Genomic DNA, 19,168 nt, shown 5'->3' on the forward strand with positions numbered 1-19,168 from the left:
ACAGAAGTAATTGCAGATATTGTTTTAATTTTACAGACATGAATCATTCTGTGCTGACAATTTTTGCCTTTACTTTGCCTTTATTTTGCTGTGACTGCATGGTATCAGTGCTTGGGTGCATGTCCAGGTTCTGTCCCTTCTGTCCCTGCTTCTGCTGGTTTGCATTAACTGGGGAGTAGCAGATTTCTACACACCACCAAACCTACCGTTTCTCTCTAAAGGCTGCTGCTAAGGGACAGAGACAGGGTAGATATGTGGGAATTGGCCTGATAAGACATGAAAAGTGCCAAAAGTTTTATGGACAGTTTTCAGATAACTCTAGTGACTGGCACAGCTTCTGAGCCCAAGGAAGTCATCAGCTGAAGCATCTAGAGGAGGAGAATTGTGTGTTCCAGCACCGGATGGTCATGCTCACGTTGAGGCAGGCAAGGAGAAGTTAGCAATGTCTCAGTTAACTTGACATCAGGAGGAGCAGTACTGTAATGAGTTGTGGTTTAGCTGCAGATAGTATGATTGGATTGCTTGTGGGAATACTGCTGAGCAACACAATGTTTTCTCCCCGTACTCTCCAGTCTCTAGACTATAGGTGTCTGTCACTGTTTACCTTGCACTGTTCTCCTTGGTTGCTGTGTTTGCTGGAGCAGGGCTTTGTTTACACCACCCAGTGCACAAGGATTTTTGTGGCTGAGGCCTTTAAACAAAAGGGTAATAGAGAGTATAATGGTGCATATGACCACGAGGGGTAGCACGCATGTTAATGTGACAGCTGGCATACAGAAGGAAAGCTGATGGCCTTTTTTGGATCCACCATGGTAAGAATTTGTTATTTCAACCAGTTGCTTCTATGCAGAGCTTTGCACCCAAAGTCTAGGGTACTGGGGTGGAAGGAACATCTGATGAGTTAAGAGAAGTTTCAGTATATTTAGTGTAAGAGTGTTTTACTTGCCAGTGGGAGATTGCAAAGAGAGAATAGTCATCCAGGAGGAAAATGGAATATTTCTTTGATGCTCACAACAGTGTTAAAAGGGATAGATGAAATCTAAAATGTAAACAGGTTCAGCTGAGGCTACTTGAATTTGCTGGTTACTGTGCTAACAAGTTAATGATGAAATATTGCCAATTGATTTCAGTAGGTAAAAGGAAGTAATGGTGAAGGCCTATATAAAAAATAAAAGCTTACCTAAGTGATCTCATCCGCATAGCTGTCAAAAATACAGCTCTTGCCATTGTTAGCCACTTAAATTAGTAAACTGGATTCTGGAGGGCTCCATGAGCACAAGCAAAAGCAGAAGGTAGTCATATTGCTGTTTCTGGAAATGCTTTTCTGGAGGCTCATTTGATAACCTATCTCCTCTTGGCAGGTGTGTGAGGAACCAGGAAAGGGAAAGGTAGTATGGGCTGGATTTTACTTAGCAGTGCCAATATGCATACAGAGATGTGGTGGCTTCAAATGTATTCCTTTGTAAGTGAGGTCAGAATGCAGCTTGATGTGTAAGATACATAATGAGCAATAGAAAGAAAAGCATGTTAACTGGGTTGGAAGATAACATTCTGTCTTTTGAATGGATTCTTGTTATTGTCACCGATGTTACTTTTGGCAAAAAAAATTATGTTGAAATTATTCCTTTTTTCTCTATTGTTTAGCTCTTGTTCTCAGCTTTGTTATGGCCACAAAGAGAGGATAAAAATGGATTGGCACAAAGTTGGGTTTCCTGTATCATTTAGAGTTATGTTTTCAGCCCTTAGCACTTCAGTAGGGTCTGTTCTTCATTTTGAAAATAGCAATAAAAGAGCAGAGAACATAAGAAAACACAATTCTGCCTTTTTTTTTCTAATGAAATTGTCAGTGCTAGCTTGAACTCTGCCTCTGATCTGTATGAAGTCTCTAAACTGTGCAGTTAGAAGAAAGCAGAGACAAAAGGAGAGATAAAATATCCATGTGCCTGGCTACTTTAGAAGGTAGTAAAAAGCTCCTGAAGTCTTGCTTGTTTTTAATCTGTATGTTTATGTCTACATAAATCCTTTGGGAATAAACTTTAAACATTTACACTGGATTTAAAGAATTACCTTCCAGCCTCAGTACCTATGATCTAGGAAGAGTAACTAAGATTAAGCTTATGTGAATGGCCCTCTTGGCTTTCAGAGTCATGGGTAATGTTAAAACCTGTGTTGAATTGCTGCTCTAAAATGAGGAATGGTAGTAATGGGTATGAGTCGTTATAGTGTGTTTGCTGTTCGTGTGTGGTTGCTGGAAGCATTGGGCATGCATGGGGAGATAGCTCATCTCTTAGAAAAAGGATCCATCTGCATTGTTTGGCAGCTGAGTGTCAAGACACAGTTAACAGAACCCCTGTCACTTTGGGGAGCTGTTGAGTGGACCTTGAACAAGCCCAAGCCTTCAGCTGCCTCATCAGAGAAGTGAAGAATTGCCAGCCACTTCACTCCAGCAGCTCGAGAAGTGCAGCAGTGTCTGTCCCGTGTTGAGTTGTGAGGATTTTTCCTAGCACCTTGGTGCCCATCTCAGGCTCTGAAGGGCAGCCAAAGTAGAAGCTGGGGAGAAAAGAAGCAGAAGTAAACCCAGGGTATGAGAGGCTGGTTCAGATGAAAAATGAAGATGGTAAAGGTCAGAGTTGCTCCAGACAATAGATGATACAGCCACATAGACCACTCCTTGCAGCCCAGTTCTGTGGTTTGGTCTTACATGGGATTTGAAGAGACTCATTTCCAGTTCAAGGTCTGTGCTTTTGAGCAACCCTGAAGCTCTAGCTCCTAGACACACTCACAGCTTTTACCTTAGCCTGGGGCAACAGGATCTGATTATTGCTCACACAATGACATTTGAAGTCATGTAAGAATCTTATGTGCAGAATATAACTCTAGTCATTGCTTTTGTAAGGGGGCTGTCACAGCAGCCCAGTGACAGAGCAGAAAAAAGGGGACAGTGCTTGGGTTTTTTTGGCAGAAAATGTCTGTGACTTGCTGTATTACACAGGTCAAATTTCATGGCAGGTGCGGGCTGGGGGAGCGGGGATGATTGGAAACTTTGACTGAAATTTTCAGAGCCATTGGTATTACGCTCAAGTATCTTGTGAAATGACCACTTCCATTATATTTCCTCCACACTTTTGCCTTTTGAGAGATCCACATTGTTGCACCTTTCCCTTGGACACCAGGAAGAGTGCATTTGGTTGATACCCTGTCGCCTTGCTTAGAGTTTTGGAGCTGTGCCAAACTATAGTATTTGCTGCCGTTGTGGTTTTCAGCAGCAGCGTGGCCGGGCACTGAGTATGTTTCTTCACAATGCTTTGAAACATCTGCCGTGCTCTGATCGTACATACTCATGAGCCAGGCTTTCTGCACAGTGGTCAGAGAGCTGGCAGGTAGCTGGCCTTGGCAGCAGACCCTGCAGCAGCCAGAGGACTGAGACACTGCAGGAACCCTGGTAAGAATGGGCAGGAGGCTGCTTTGGCTATAGTCAGAGCTTTGCTTGAAGCTGGCACAAGACTTTCCAACGAGGCCCTGAATGACCAAGAGCTTAGAGGCTTTCTTATCTGTGGAGAGTGACACAGGCTGGTGGCAGCCCATAAGTAATAAAGATATTAACCCTCCTTAAGCAACAAGGGGATATCTGACAACGTTACCAGGTAGTTGCTCAACAACAAGGCATGTTACAACTAACCAGCTGACCAATTACGAAAGCCTCACTAATGCTAAAACTGCCTGTTTGCATTGTTGGACTGAAGTTGAAGAGATGAATGACTGCTCTGCCACACGTGGGTAGGCTCGTGGCTGGGCAGTGCACAGGGTGGAGCTGAAGTGCAGCCACCACATCGTGTCTGTGCTGTGCTCTGGGATGTGTTTGCTGGGCATTGATGAGCCATAGTGCCCAACACCTGTTATCTGCCCAACCGTCTGTAGCTTGTGCTCCCAGATGCAGGATGAGGAAGCACCCCCAGGGCTGCAGCAACATCTCCCTCCCCATCCACAGCTTCTCCCACCCTCTTGCTGCTGCAGCAGCACCGATTTATGCCCAGTACCTACTTAACTGCTTGCTACAGTTAGAAAAAGAGGGGGGAGGGAAGTGGAGGCTCCTACTTATGGCTGCCTCATGAATTTTTAGTCACTACATGAAGATTTCAAGAGTGTGCAAATAAAACATAAAATGAAGCGAAAGACTAAGTGGCACTGCACAAAAGGAGGGGGGAAAAAAACCAAAACACTGAATCATTGTCCAAAAGGTGCAGCCATTAGAGAATAATAATAGTTTTTGTGTGCAGTGCAGCTGGGGCCACAGTTGCAGAAGGAAGGTCCTCAGTGACCTGTGTGATGTCTCTGTTTGTTTAATGTGGTAAAACAAAGAACTGAAAAGCAGACAGGGCCCTCGCAGATACTCACAGGGCTTCTCTCTCAGTTCCTGCGTCTGTGCCCTCTTTTGCTGCGTGCGTGTGTGTCTTCATGCTCCAAATGCAACTAATCACAGCTACATGCTCTTGGATGCCTTCCGTTGTGTATCCGTTGTCACTGTTCCCGGGCACTCCCTTGTTGTTGACTCACTATTTTTGTAATTTAGAAACTATAGCAAAAAATATAAACTCAAACCGTTACTATTTTGTTGTCTGTTTTTCAAATTCTCTGTCCTTCAGAATAAGCCCAGGGTAATGACATTATCCCACCCCTCCACCCTGACCTCAGTCTTTTTCTATCCATTTAGCAAATGCTGCAGCTTGCTCTGTTTTAATGGGTGGGAATCAATGTGGCTTTTTAAAATTGGATTCTCTCTGCCTTCACAAACAAAATCAATGGTGTTATTGAGCATGTGCAGGTCTGTGTGAACGGGAGCAAGCCAGCAGGGTTTGCTACCTCAGCGAGGCAGGGGCAAAGCCTGTAGCTCACACGGGGAGGATCACCCTTTATTTCTCTGTCATTTTGGTAAAGGATGACAAGCAGTTTGGTACTGTTCAGAAAGTAGACTATAGGGAGCACTTTTCACCAGGTTAATTAGATTTTTAAAGTGGTCAGTGCAAGGCAGTAAAAATGGGCTAAAACCAGACCATTTTGAGTGCCTGTAGGAGGTTTGAAAATCCCAGTAAAATGAGGTGTAATCTAAACCATGCTTTATTTCAGTATGACTTTACAATTGGATTTGCCACATCTTGTGGGGTTCTGAGCCCTTTGCTCTCAGAAGGGAGTTTCAGCGAAGATGGGGTTTGGCTTCATTCAGACTAAGCATTTATATGCAAACAAATGGGATGGGGAATTTATGTATCCATGTTTATCTTTTGTGGCAGATTGAGTTTACTAATATTGAGCTCCCGTGGGAAAGTTGACTGGCAGAATTGGTCATGGTCTTGGGATATGGAGGGAAGGGCAGATTCCAGAAGGATGGTATTGTTTCAGGGTTTTTTTATTTATTACTTCTTCAGGGCTGATCTTCAGATTTAACCTTTTCAGGATTTCATTGCGTGGTGTGGAAGGAATGGATTCTTCCAGCATGTTCTCTTGGAGACGTGTCATCTGTAAGTTCGCGAGGCTGTGGTAGATAATTGTGGGACTGTATGAAATGGTAACATGGAGGATATTTTCAATTAAAATTTAGCTGTGGAGGGTGTATCACAGTCCATGACAGGCTGCATGTTAAAGAGCTGCATTGGCGGGACGACAAAAAAAGAGGTTCAAAATTCATTCCTTTCTGAGTCTTGCCCTCACCATGCAAAGCACACCAAACAGCGTGTATATTTGTCTTCCAGGAGTTAGAGGGATACTACCAACTCTGTTAGACAGGACACCAGCAGTCTTCCAGCTGTAGCCAGTTTCAGGCACCACTGATATGGGTCAGGTTCAAGCTGACGACTTTAGTTGTATGTGAAAGACTCCAGAACCTTTTATCAACCTGCAGGGCCATTCAGTCATCTCACATAAATGCACATGCCAGCGCTTGTTTTGAACACAGCTTTGTTAGGAGCACAGCGAGCTCAGTGTTTTGAGCGAGAGCAGAAATTTCTGGCTGTACAACAGAATGGTTTTTCTAATGCTCCTGGCAGCTAAGAAGCTCTGGGCCTTGGGAAGGAAGGGATGGCAAGAAGGGACCTTTCCTCACTGACTGCACCACCAGAAGATGTTTGTTCGGTGCTTTATATTTTCAAGGCTAAACAAGAGTTGATTTTAAAATGCTGTCAGGATGGAGTGCGGATAAGTGGAAGACTTGTGTTTCTAATGTCTTCATGTCTCCACAAACAAGAGGAAAACTTGAACTGGTGTTTGATTCCTGGTGGGAGCTGCTGCTGGAGTACCAACTCTGGGATTTGTCCAGTGAAATCATCTGAGTTTGCTTTTCCTGACCTGCTTCAGATTTCTTGATTGTTTTTTGTTTTAAAAATCCCTATCACTCCTGGATTTCAGTTGCAAATATGGGGGCACATTTCTAACAAACAAGAAAATTAACCTTCTCCTTCCATTCCCTGTTTGAGTGAGGATTTCTTTATGGCCATCCTTTAATTGTGTGATTGTGACTGGCCTGGACAAATGAGACAGTTTAAGTATCCTGCATTTGGTTTAGCTCATCCATGCATACATTATGAAGTACATAAAGTAACTATAAATGATGCAGGAATTGTTTCTCAGTGCAGGGCTTGGTATATGTATGTATGTACTGGTGGACATGCTTTTTCATTGTGCAGACACAGTTTTATCCATACAAGAAGCTTGTGATCATTAAATATTATTTCAAAGAAGCTAAAAATGTCTTTATTGGCTTCTTTTCTTTTCACGAACAACAAAGGTCCTACTTAATTATTTTCAAATGTTGGCAGCAGTGGGGTTTTCTGCAACTTGCAAATCAGTGCAAGAAGCTTTCCTTGTCTGAAAGGAAAGCAAAGGGTTTAGTCAAATACCAGTTCACTAACCACACAATTTCCTCATGTAATATTATTTTTAATCAATACAATAGAGGTTTTTTCATATGTACTGGTGTGCTGATTAGCTCTGCAAAAAAAAAAAACAGTGTACTCTAGCATGTGCAAGGACATGCTTTTTTCTCTTACTTTGTGAAGTCCCCAGGACAGGTAGGTCATTTTTCTTGTGGAGAAGCCTCTGTTAACTATCAGGGCAAGAAACTTATCGTGCTGCTTTGATCCATCCCTTCTCTCCATTCCAGTGTCTGCAGTGTTCTCTGCTGGGAGGGCTGGACCTCTGCAATGTTTGGTGGGACCTGGGGAGAGATTTCCAAATGTCCAAGCAGGAGTTCTCCCTCCCAGGGGCTCCTGCTGTCCTTGCTTCCCTCTATGCTGCCACGGGAATGGGTGAAAAATGTTAGTTGGTCTGTGTGTGTGTGGAAAAATAACAACAGATTCTTCTAAATTTTGGGTTGAGATTTTTTTTTTTTAAATTTTAGGGTTGATACTTTAAAGATTTGGGTTGGAGCCTTGATGTTTAGGAACTTAATTAAAATGAAAAGCTAGTGTTCTTAGATGAATCCATAGCTGAGAATTAAAAAAAAAAAGAAAGTATTGACTGAAAGATCTATCTAATAATAATATTAATAATACTGTTTTGACTTCTGTATCTTGCTTTGATGTGAATAAGTGATCCCATGTAAGGCTAATCTGAATGTGATTTCCTTCCAAAATTTCACTTCTCAAAGTGTTGGGGGGGGGGGGGGAAAGAGAAAACAAACCAAACCAAAACAACACAACCAAAACCCAAAAAAACCAACAACAAAGCAACCAACCAACCAAAAAAACTCCAACTCCCCAAAAAACTCTTTTCTTTAATTCTAATTGAAAACCTACCACTATGAGTCAACTAAAATAAATGAAATTTTGGGGTTTGGCTTTATTGTAACAATTTTGATGGTTGAAAAATCAATCCAATTTTACTTTATAGAGAGGACAATTTTTGCCTTTTTTTTTTTTTTTGTACAAAGCAAACTGAAACCCTCTCTTCTTACTACCCTCCAGACTGTATGCTTAAACATTCTTCAACATTATTCCTTTTTTTATTTTTTTTTACAGTGGAGTAAAAATAATAAATTGGAGTCTGAAATAGAATTGTTGCTCTTCAACTTTTCAAAGCAGTAAGGGAAAATAGATCACATAGCGAGTTTTAAAAATCAGCCAGTGTGTGGGATATGCTACACTGAACCTCTTTTCAGAAAAGAACTGGATTGCAGCCTTTAGGAACTGTGTTTACTGTAAGAGAAACTGAATTTAGACCAAGTAAAGGATGTGGGAAGCACCAGCTCAGTACTGCTGTGATGGCTGCAAAGCAAAAAATTAAAAAAAAAAAAAAAGACACAGCCAAAACTGATTTTCCACCATGTGGATAAATTACTGGAAATGTCTGAAGTCCATTTGTTCTGGGAAGGTGCACCTCACAGTCATTTCTGCTCTCCAGCAATCTAGGAAAGGGTTAAAAGTGTGAGCGAGAACGGGTTGGGGAGAAGGCTGCTGCCACAATGCTAAAGACTCATTTATTGGGAAAGCGTTATGCTGCTTACTGTAATTGCAAGAAATTAAAAGAAAGCAAATTAGCTGGGAGCTTTTCAGAACTCTTCCTCCTTTTGCTGACGTTAATGAGATTTTTCCCCATACCAAAGCAGCGTTAATAACTTCTGCTGCGTGGCTTCTGTAAACCATTGCTTACGAAATTAAACAAACCTGGGGTGACAGCGAGGTGGGGAGCACAAGGGGTACTGAGCACAGGGGCATGAATCCTTTGGATAGTTTATATTATGGTCTTGCAAATCCACATGCAAGGTAGCTCCATGCCGAAACGTGTGCCGATGGATCACCTGCTGCCACCCACGCTGCTCCTCCGGCAAAGTGCTGCTTTCCTCAGTCTATATTGTGTGGTGGCTTTTGTTGGGAAGATTTAGGCAAGTGGAAAGTTTATGTAGTAAAGGGAAAAATGTCACAAGGGCTGTTCTTAGGGCTGTATTTATAGCCAAGGCATTTCCAGGAAGGTGAATTTGCTAAACTGGGGTGGAGGTTGTGGCAGAAGGGAAGGGCTTGATTGAGATCAGCTTCCGTAACAGGAATTCCTATCTTAAGCAAGAATCTGCTTCTTTCCAAGAAACTGGGCTTTTCCACAGCTAGCAGAAGGGATGCTTCAGAGGCAGGGAAGGAATAGAGTGAAATTATCTGTGCATTTGGAGGCCCCTCTGTGGGGAAATGCTGAGTTGCAAGTGAGTTGCATTGCAGGGAAAGGCTTTCAGCAGAGCAGGACCCCCTTTTGCTCCTCTGTCTACCCCAGGAGAGAGGTGGCCAACAAAGCTGTGCCTGAATGTGGTCCCTTTGGAAGTGAGGCACAGAGGAGTTGGGATTCCAAAGTACTGTTGGGATGAGGGGAGTGGATGAAAGCAGGGAGGGTGCAGCTCTTGCTCTTTTCAGGTGCAGTCCTTTCCTGTGAAGGGATGGAAAAATATCTTTGTTTTTCTGAAAGCTTATGGATGCAAATGTTTGTTTATGGTGGGCATCTCTGTAGCTGTGTACACACAAACCCAATGTATACATACACGAGTGCATGTTGAGTGGGAGTAATATTTTGTAATTTCTAAGGCACTCCTACATGAAGAGACGTGGGTGCCTAAGAAAACATAGCTGAAAGCAAAATCAACATGACCTAGTAAACAACAGCTATCTAGCACATGTGTGCCTACTGTAAAGCAGATCCTGCTTTCTTATGTGGAAGCAGATCCTGTGTGGGCTCTGTCTTTCTCGGACAGCGAGAGAAGCCAATGTCATCAGAACTGAGAGCTGTCTGTAACATTTTACTGAACTGGGAAAATTTTTCTGCAGATCTTCTGTTGCATTTAATACCCCACTGTCTGGGTATAACAAATTGACACCCAGCAGGTACAATGCCTGCTTTGTGGGAAATGGTACCTGCTCAGCACAGTGAAAGTGAAGCTGGTTTTTGGCTGTTGCTGCTTGGCACAGGAACCTTTCTGGTGCTGTCCTGTAGGCGACAGCACAATTTGTAAGTTATTAAAAGTTTAGGAGGATTCAGAAAAACCTATTTCTAAAGTTTTTAAGTATTCATGCCTGTCATCTAAAGCAGTTTCAGTGCTTCAAAACAACAGGAGAAAAAAATTACGCATTGTATATTTATAATACATGATTGTTGATCTCTGTTGACATTTACCTCTACTCTAGAGGAGAGACCGGATAACTCGTTTGTGGGAGGGAAGCTAAATGTCATAACCAGGATAGCCTGTTACAGATGTATATTAACCCTTTCAATTAATTTTCTTAATCCTTTGGGCTTATCAAAGGGTAATGTGATAAATCAGGCCTGTGCTATTGTTCTTCCATGTAAAGGGATGCACAGTGAAATTTGCACTGTTCTGGGCATGGGCACAGAGATGGGAAACATAAAATGACTCCTGATGGATGACAGCAGAGAACAAACAACCCGGGGGGGGACCCCAGGAGACTGGCTCTATGTGCCTTTGCAGTAAGTGTGGCCAGGTGGGAGGTGGTTTGGAGAGCAAACCAGTTGGTGCCAAGGACCCAACAGCCGTGTTTGGGGCATTTTGAGGGTAGACTGTTTTGGATTAGGTCTGCTGCCTGTGGGCCGCTGCCTGTTCGTGCACTCTGAGACCTCTTTGCAATGGGAGGACAGAACAAGTGGGAGCAACTGAGAGGGGTTTTTTTGGACTTTCTGCCTACCTGACAGAATCGGGGTTTTAACTTTAAGAAAGGGGGAGGCATTTCTAGACCTCAGTGGTATTGCAAAAAGGAGTTTGAAAACAAGCTAAATTAAAAAAAACTGAATACATTCTTAAAAAAAAAAGAGTTATAATCTTGTGATTTCAGAGATGGGCAAGTGATGTTTTAGGTTATCCTTTCCTGGGAGAAAACCTGAAGGAACAGCCTGGGTGGGAGAAGAATACCTCTGTGATTCTCCCTGATACTGAAGTTAGAGGAATTGCTTCTCTTGATTTAAATCCATGCATCTCCAGTGCAACAGCTGTGGAGTTATTTGTGGTTCAGGTTCACTGCAATGACGGCTCTTAGAAAATCTGCTTTCAGAATTTTCCTGAGTTGTGAAAAGCAGCTGCCAAGGAAGTCTAGGCTATGCTATTTTTTTTCTTAATTCTTTTTTTTCCCACTTTTCTAATTTTTACAGACCCATCCCCCTTTGCATGGGGATGTCCCAGGGCCAGTGTTCTTTCTACACCTCTTGCTTTGGGCAGGCCCTAGGACATCCCACATGAAAAGGGGTTTGGGGTGGTTGGTGTTATGTGCCAGCCCTGGCCCTGGGGAGTGGAGAGCTGCCCAGGTGGACATCCTTTCTCTGTGCACAGCTGCCTAGAGCCTTTCAGATTCTTAAAATCCTCAGCATCCATTGGGGGAAGGAATTGGGAAGAACCACAGGGGAAGGTGATGGCCCCTGTGCCAAGAAGCCTTCATGGTGAGCAGCCAGGTGCAAAACGAAACTCTGGAGCAGGGAAGAAGCGCGGGGTCATTCCCGTTCTGTTCTTTTCCTCAAACCTCCTTGTTTTCAAAAGCCGAGTACCAAACCCTCCACTGCCTCTGCTCACACTGGCCCCTGCATTTGCTGCTTCTCTCAGAAATGTGCTTGTAGTAAGAAGGAGTTGAAGAGATCAGAGCAATCAAACACAGAAATCACCAGTACCTGGGAGGGACAGCAAGTGCAAAACCATCCCGCGGTCGGCAAACCTGTTGGGAAGGAGGGATTTGGATGAACACAGTGTTGTTTCATCTGTGGGCTGGCCATACCAGGCAACACATGGCTTAAAACCGAGAAGAGAAAAACATAACAGGTTGTAGCGGTTTTGAGGGGTGTCACTGTGGCGTGGAGAGCCGCAGCTTGCCACTGGAAGCCCTAAAGAGGGAGAGACAGGCTGGATTACCGTCACCTGGATGATGAAGAGATTACCAGTGAGTTATTAAACACATAAAAATGCCACTAGGGATTTTTGCTTCTCCTTTCTCCCCTCTTCATTGAAAATGGGGATTTCACATCTAAGATTTGGGTTTGTTTTGTACCTTGCTTAAACAATACAGTGAACCAGAAATCCGAAATGCTTTCCATAATAAAAGATCACCACCCATCTGCTGAGATGACTTCTAGAAAACTGTATGTTATGGCCAGAGGTTTTTTTAAGTATCTCTGCATACAATTTTTAAAGGGTGCTGGTAGTTCAGACTCAAAAGGCATCCCACCTTTTAACTGCCTGGCTAATTCTCTGACTCAAGAATCTAAATGCATAATATATAGTTAAAATATTTTATATATATATATATTTAGATACTTCAAATATTTAGAGAAATTTTTTTCAGATGAAAAAAAATTCCACTTCACTTGAGGACTAACCTGAACAAAATAATCATATACCAGTTTTTTTCTATATGTGAGGGCAATTAATAGTTTGTATTCTCCAAATGATTTCTAGTATGTTGTAGTGACATAAACTACAAAGCAATACAATTTTTAATATCAAACTGTAGGAAGAGCACAGGTAGGGAAAGGATGTTTGCTGAATGAAGAATGAAGTGAATCTGAATTTTGAAATTCCCAGAGCATTTTAAAGGTAATGCTTAAAAATTAAACAATAGAAAAGAGCATATTTGCACCAAAGTGGAGGGTAGTTCTATTTGACTTGGATCTCCATTAACCTTGTATGAAGGCAGTGTGACTGTGGGAAGTATAAATCCACACTAAATTTGGATTAGGCACCTTCTGGATTCAAAGTAAGCCTTTCCACATCTGCAATCTCTATTAATTTATTCCATTAATAGAGGAATACAGGTGAGGGTTCATGCTGCTTGCCAGTACAGTTACTGTCTGCCAGGCTGATTGTCTCCCATTCTTTATTCTTGTCTTTTTCTCTTTTTCCTTTAATTCAGATTTCTGACTCAAAAAGGGGAAAGCTTAAGAGCACAGCCCATCACGGCTGGAGCAGCTGCCCACACAGATGGGGTGTGACTGCTTGGTTTCACTGGTTTTCACTTGCTTTTCCTGTGGGCAGCAGGAGCTGATGCCTCTCACTTCTGGAATGAGCACCCACCCTTCACGGCACCTTTTGCTTGCTCAGCTGCATCCATCCTATTACGATCAGTGGGGTCAGGAGCGCAGGTTGGGGCTGACACAGACATGGACTGCAGAGTCAATGGGCAGTTACCTGGCATTTTACCCACTTCCAACCCGTGCAGATAAAACAGTGGTGACAGTGAATGCCTTGTGCTCCTCTGCCGGTGTTTCCGGATGGTGGGCATGCTGTAATCATCCACTTCCCAGGTGGCATTGCTGTGTAGGGATCTAGGGGCCCAACTCCTGTGGAGGTCACCAGCAGTTGGGGGGAGAGTGAGGACACTCATCCTGGAGCAAGAGGTACTTGTGAGTGGTTGCTGAGGTCAAAATTGGTTATCAGTACTTGCAAGAAACTTGGAGGGGAAAAAAAGGCAACTGTACGGTGAAACTCAAGAGCAGAGGTAGTCTGCAGAGTTAGTTTTAAGGAGAAAAGGGAAGTAATATAGACATTGCAAGTTTATTCAAAAGTTTTCAGTCTGGAAAGGGCCCTGCTTAAATCAAAAATAGCTTCCCTTTACGGAAGAGGCTTCCTTGCTCATTCTTTATGTATTTATATCTGACTTAGGCTGGCTGAATGGACAAAATGTTCTGTACTTATTTCCTTTTTTTTTTTTTTTTTTGCAAGAAGGCAGCAGTCAAGTGCAGGAGAAGCGAAGCTACGGGAACTTGCTGTGTGTACCACACCAGGGCTCTCTGGTCCTCACCAACCAGGGACAAACACCCTGTTTCTAGGGCAAGAGCTGGCACCTGAGGGACATCTTTTGTCTGTACCTTTGTGCCTCTGCCATCAGGAGAAAAGAGCTGTTCCTCTGGCTCTTTCTCTAGGTTTTTGCTTTCATTAAGCAGAGAGCATCAGCCTCTACTATGGAGGAAACAAGGGCAGAGGTGAAGGATGGTGAGACTGCCAAGGCCAGCATGAAATAACCCTACAGGATTGAAGGAGAATGTGTGGAAATCTCCCCCTGACTTCTATCAATTAAAGGGAAAAAGGGAATAGTTTAGGCATTGCAATTAAAAAGAGGTAATAGAGTCTGATTTACATTTCAGAATGTATTAGCTTGGTTTTAATTGGAAAATAATTTGAATTGCAAGTGAAATAATTAGATTAGAAAGTCACTCAGCAATTTACTATTCGTATTCCCTAGAACTGGACTCCTGGTTCATAGAATACTTGTGAACATTAAGGGAGCTGCTTTTGATTTCCCTCTTTTTGCTCTCCCCGTCACTCCTCTCCTAATGAATTACATTCTGGAAGTAGAGGCACATCTTCATTAACGACCACATTTTATGTCTGAGCTCTCAGCTGGTTGCAGGGGCTTTTTGGAGGTATGAAATTTGTGAGGACTTTAGAGAAAGGAGCAAAGGGAATCCAATTCTGGATTCCTCCAAGCTGTTTATTCCAAATCTAGGCTGTAAAAGAAAAGTAATTGTCAGGCTCGCCTGTGTCCCTTCTTGAAGTGATCAGAGTCATTCTGGAGTTGTTAAATGCAGGAAAACTGGCACCAGAGATATGCAGTGCTTGCAGTGAATGCATTATTTATCCAGGGGCATAGATGTATAGCTGGTGCTTTGTTTACAAAAGGCACAGCACATCCCCGAGCACCTTGCAAGCCAGGACCCGTAGTTGTGTGGACTTGCATGCATGAGTGAGCCCAGCCATTCTTTCCCTCCTCCTTGCTCCAGGGCGAGCACTCTGGGATGGGGACAAAGGCAGGCTGCACCCTGGGTTTGTGTCCCTGACAAGCACGGGACTTGCTTTTGTGTTATGGAATGGTGCTAAGGGTTTTGTGAGGTTCAATCTTCGTATTAGAAGGGAAAATCTTTTCCATCCCTGACATGGGGAAGTACACAGGGGAATCATATTTGGGGAACTTACCTATCGCAGCTTATTAATGTTATAAATCATCATTTACTGTCTCATAAAAACAATCTGTCATAAATTACAGATCTCGGAAAAAATCCTCACAGATATGAGATAGCAATCTATTACAGCTCCTTTTTCTCATTTCTTCTCTGATAGACCCCAGCAACTGCACCATCAGCCTATGGTTATTTCTGATTATTTATTTACACACAAAGCCCCTGCCTTCTCTTCCAGGTCAGGAATGCTTCTTTCACTTGAGGGATAACTTAAAACCAATTTGATTGGGCATGAAGAGTAATTGGACATCATTTTGAGAAGCAATCCCTCTCTGTAATCCATCACTGTTGTCACGCTAGCCTGTCTCTGAGGCAGGGCAGCGTTCCCTTGTCTCTGGTAGTCCGAGGCTGTTGTTCTTCCCAAGTAGAGGCCCCTTTTCCATACTAATTCTTTTCCAGCCTCTGTTTATTTCTTTAATGACTGAAGAAAAAGCAGGTATTGTTAGATAACTGTCTATAAATGGTTCTGGCAGCTTTGTATAAAGGCATGTGATAAATTTTCAGGAAAGGACTTGTTGCCAGGATAGCTTCTGGAGCCAAAATGTTGGTGCCAAACTAAATGGGAAGAGCACATATGAAACATCAGCTGGGGTGCTAGCCTATGGGGTTGCAGCCTTTCTTCAGGTGGGTACCCTTCTTGTGGCAGTGGGGTGATGCTCTTGGCCCTGACCTCTTCACCAAATCTTTCTGCAGTTTCTTGATCCCATTCCATCTGTGCTGTACCATTGTTTTTTCCATTTTTTTTTTTTTAAAAACAACCTTTAACCCTCTAATTTGATCTTGGAGGCTGTGCAAGGAACCCTATGGATTTGCTGGTGGAACTTCACATCCGTGTCTGTGCGCCGTGAGTGGCCTGTCTGTGTGACTGGGGCACGGTTGGGACATGTGCCACAGGGGGTGAGGATGCTCACGGGTGCTCTCCTGGAGCTGGGCGGAGCTGAAGGAGGTCCCAGGCAAAGGGCAGCAGCAGGGCTGTGACCCAAGCCTGTGGTTTATCAGGAGCTGCTCCTCCTGCCTTCTCCTCCTGCCTTCCCTGACATCAGCACCATAACTCAAGCCTCATAATGTCTCATACTAGGCAACAATTTGAATTCCCAAGCTCAAAAGCTGCGGATTCCTCCATCTTAAAGAGCTATTCTTCCATCTGTAAGCTGGTAACTCATTTGATTTTTAAATTGTGTTTTTGTGTTGAAAGTAGAGACGCAGGGGAAAGGCCCCTGTGGTAGGACCCTCACCTCTGGCACCAACGTGCACGCACTGTAGTTCCCATTAGTTCTTGTCCTCTCCAAGTGGATTTAACTTTCATTTTTAAATGGCAGCATTTGAAAGGCATATAGGGCTGAGCTAACCATGTAAGTAATTAGACTAGGAATGCAAGCAGAGGGGGCCATCAGCACTCATTATTTAAGAGCCAGCTTCATTATTTTTACTGCTTGGATGCTTATCTTAACATCAGCAGCTGCTTTTATTTAAAGGGACTTTGCCTTGCAGACTTAACATTGCCTTGCTAGGCTCTCCTGGAAAGGCACTCAGAGATCACACCCCTTCTTGGAGAGGTGAAACTGAAATAGTCTGCTCCAAAAAGGATGCTTCCCAGTGCTGAGGCTCCCAAAGTATTTGCACCCTGTGCAGGCTTTGCAGGGATTTGTACCCCCACACCTGGAACAGTGCTTTCCGCACGATAAAAGTGAGATCTCTTTGACATCACATGGTATTTTTTTATTAGGTCAGAGCATGAAAATTGTCCTGGGCATCTAAAATTAGAAAACTATGAGGTCTGTAGAGAAAAGCAGTGTTAAATCAAACTGTTGCAGTCCCTGCCCCAAAGTGCTTGCATTTAAACACCTACCTTCTGGCTCCTAGCTTCCATTGAATCTGACTTAGTCTAACGGAGCTGATGAAACTGCACAGTCCAAGGTAAGCCCAAGTGCAGTGGCAACTTTGACACCTTTTATTAAATATGTATGTGCCTGGGGCTATATTTTGGTGGGAGATTTGCAAAGGGGGTGAATAACACAATATTGTATACCAAGTGATTGTACCAGTGTGCTTTTATATCCTTTCCCTGAGCCCTTTCACTCTCCCCTGCTTTTTATCATGGTTGTGTGTGTGCCTGGGCTCTGCTCCTGTGAATGATCTGTACACAAGGGTGGATCACGACGGGAGAGGGATATGCTACCAGTCTTCAGTAAGAAAGACTAGTCGGAGGTGCTGAACTCCTTCTGAGGGGCTCTGAGATCTATAAACATGTGTGATGCTCTAGTGTTCTTCTCATGCCACCCAAAAAACTGCCTGGAAATTTGAGGACATCTTGCAGGAGATGGGCTGGCAGTTTTCTCAGCAAACTCCCGGGTGCTGAACAGTGTATTTCTCCAGGCACCTGGGGAAAGGAGAGAAGACACTTTCTTTTACCTCTGCAGTTTCCTGCCTGCTCTGGTCTTTCCTGCAAATTTGTGCCCAGCCCGGGAGAGTTAAATGCTGCCGTTGCGTGCAGGGCTGCTTTGTTGCCATGTCAACTGTGCATGTCATTTGTTTACATTTGATTTGGCAGAACATTTCATGATAAGAACCAAGGCCTCCAGCGACTTTGAACTAGGGGGTGACTGGGCAGGGGCATGGCAGGATGGGGAGTGAGGGAGAAGGTCTGCATCCACCTTCTGCTGGTTGCCCACCAGAAGAGCAAATGAAGCTGCCTGGGACCTTGTCATCATAGTTAGTTTCCAGGAAAGTAGGAGCAGGGAAAATAAGTGTTGATTCTCATACCAATACCGGCGTACATGGATTCTCAGGTGGCTTCTCATAGTTTGACCCATGGAGTGTGAAGGTCATTTCTGCAGCCTGCTGCGGCCAAGGTTGCTGTAGCTAAGTAATTTCTGTGATCCTACCAAATTCCCGACAACCAGATCTAGATTGTTTTCAGGTGTTAGTCAGTGATGGTAAGAGATGAATCTTTACAGGCAAAGACCCATAATTCGAAACAAATCTGTGACAGACTTTCCTGAGGACTTTCCCCAAGTAAAAAGAATACCAGGGCTTGGCCCAAAGCCAGGGAGAAAATATGCCTTAAAGAAAATCTGCAAAGACTGAAGTACTATGTGAACCCCTGAGTCAGTGCAAAAGCAATGCAAGAAAAGTAGATGCAAAACTAATTATTCAAATTACATCACTGAGAGTGGATTTTTTTTTTTTTGTAAATAGAAGCAAACTGGGAAGAGGTTGGTAAAGTGTAAGAGATTTTTCTCCAAAGTACTTTTAACTGTTTGAGAGGGATGTTTTTATCCCGTATTTGTTACCTGACTGGGAGTGGTAAATTCTCCATTTCCTTCTCTGTGCTGTTCTTTGCCTTCTGGAGATTCGTTGCTTGTGGTATTGGTGGGAAACACATTCAGGATTCAAGTGCTGGGAAACTGGGGAGGTGATGCAATTTCCCCCTTCCTTCTTAAAAGAAAGAGATTAATTTACTATGCGTCAATATGAAAAGCAAAGCTCGCCTCTCTGGCAGCTCCGCAGGCAAGGATGAGGGACAGCATAAGGTCTGTGATCCCTTATGAGGTGCGTGGCTCTGCCAGCCCCTCCTCCAGGCACCCGGGTGAGTCACAGCCCTCTCTGGCAGGCTGCCTTCTGGGGGGTTTCTGCTTTCATGTGAGAGAAAATACCCTTCATCTGTGATTAATGTCCAAACCACCGAGCACCACCTGAAAGACCGCGCTGCTGGGAGCGTAGGAGAAATGAGCCGTGGGCCGGCAGTGGGTTCCTCCGCTTTGATGTCTGTCACTCTGCTTGTTGCTCTGGCTTGATTTTTACATACCTGTGTGTGATAGCTTGGTCCTGAGCTCACCAAGTTGTCTTCTTGGGGCATGATCACACACGTGCCCTTTGGTGAGCGGCTGCCTGAGCAGTGATGCCTCCCTCTCCCCATCTTACCTCCCTGGTCCTTTGGAGCTGGTCCACTCTCATGTGACCACGTGAGAATTTGTACCAGCTTGTCCTAAGGGAAAGATCAGAGGTGGGACCTGGGGTTTTGGGCAGAGACTGGTTAAACCAGCAGTGCCACCAGGAGGAGATGTACCCGGAAACCACAGCCTCCACAACAGTCAAGCTGGGTCTGTGCTTCCCTGAGCTTTCCATGGAGGTGGGACTCCAGGTTCTGCAGGTGGTACTTGCTCTTCACATCTGACTAGACCTTTACAGG

At 43.8% G+C, this 19,168-nt stretch overlaps 1 protein-coding gene and 1 long non-coding RNA gene across 4 annotated transcripts in view; both read left to right on the forward strand.

The window, feature by feature from the left end:
• The window catches only part of HIPK2 (homeodomain interacting protein kinase 2), a 123,685-nt gene that overhangs the window by 47,655 nt on the left and 56,862 nt on the right, over positions 1 to 19,168 (forward strand). The window lies entirely within an intron of this gene.
• On the forward strand, positions 8,847 to 17,196 carry LOC113966160. Its single transcript, XR_003533723.1, has 3 exons — positions 8,847 to 8,857; positions 11,376 to 11,381; positions 16,767 to 17,196. It is a non-coding gene; the product is annotated as an uncharacterized LOC113966160 (long non-coding RNA).

The sequence above is a fragment of the Neopelma chrysocephalum genome, unplaced genomic scaffold (assembly GCF_003984885.1).
Source record: "Neopelma chrysocephalum unplaced genomic scaffold, ASM398488v2 Primary Assembly neopelma1_59, whole genome shotgun sequence".
Lineage (NCBI taxonomy): Eukaryota > Metazoa > Chordata > Aves > Passeriformes > Pipridae > Neopelma > Neopelma chrysocephalum.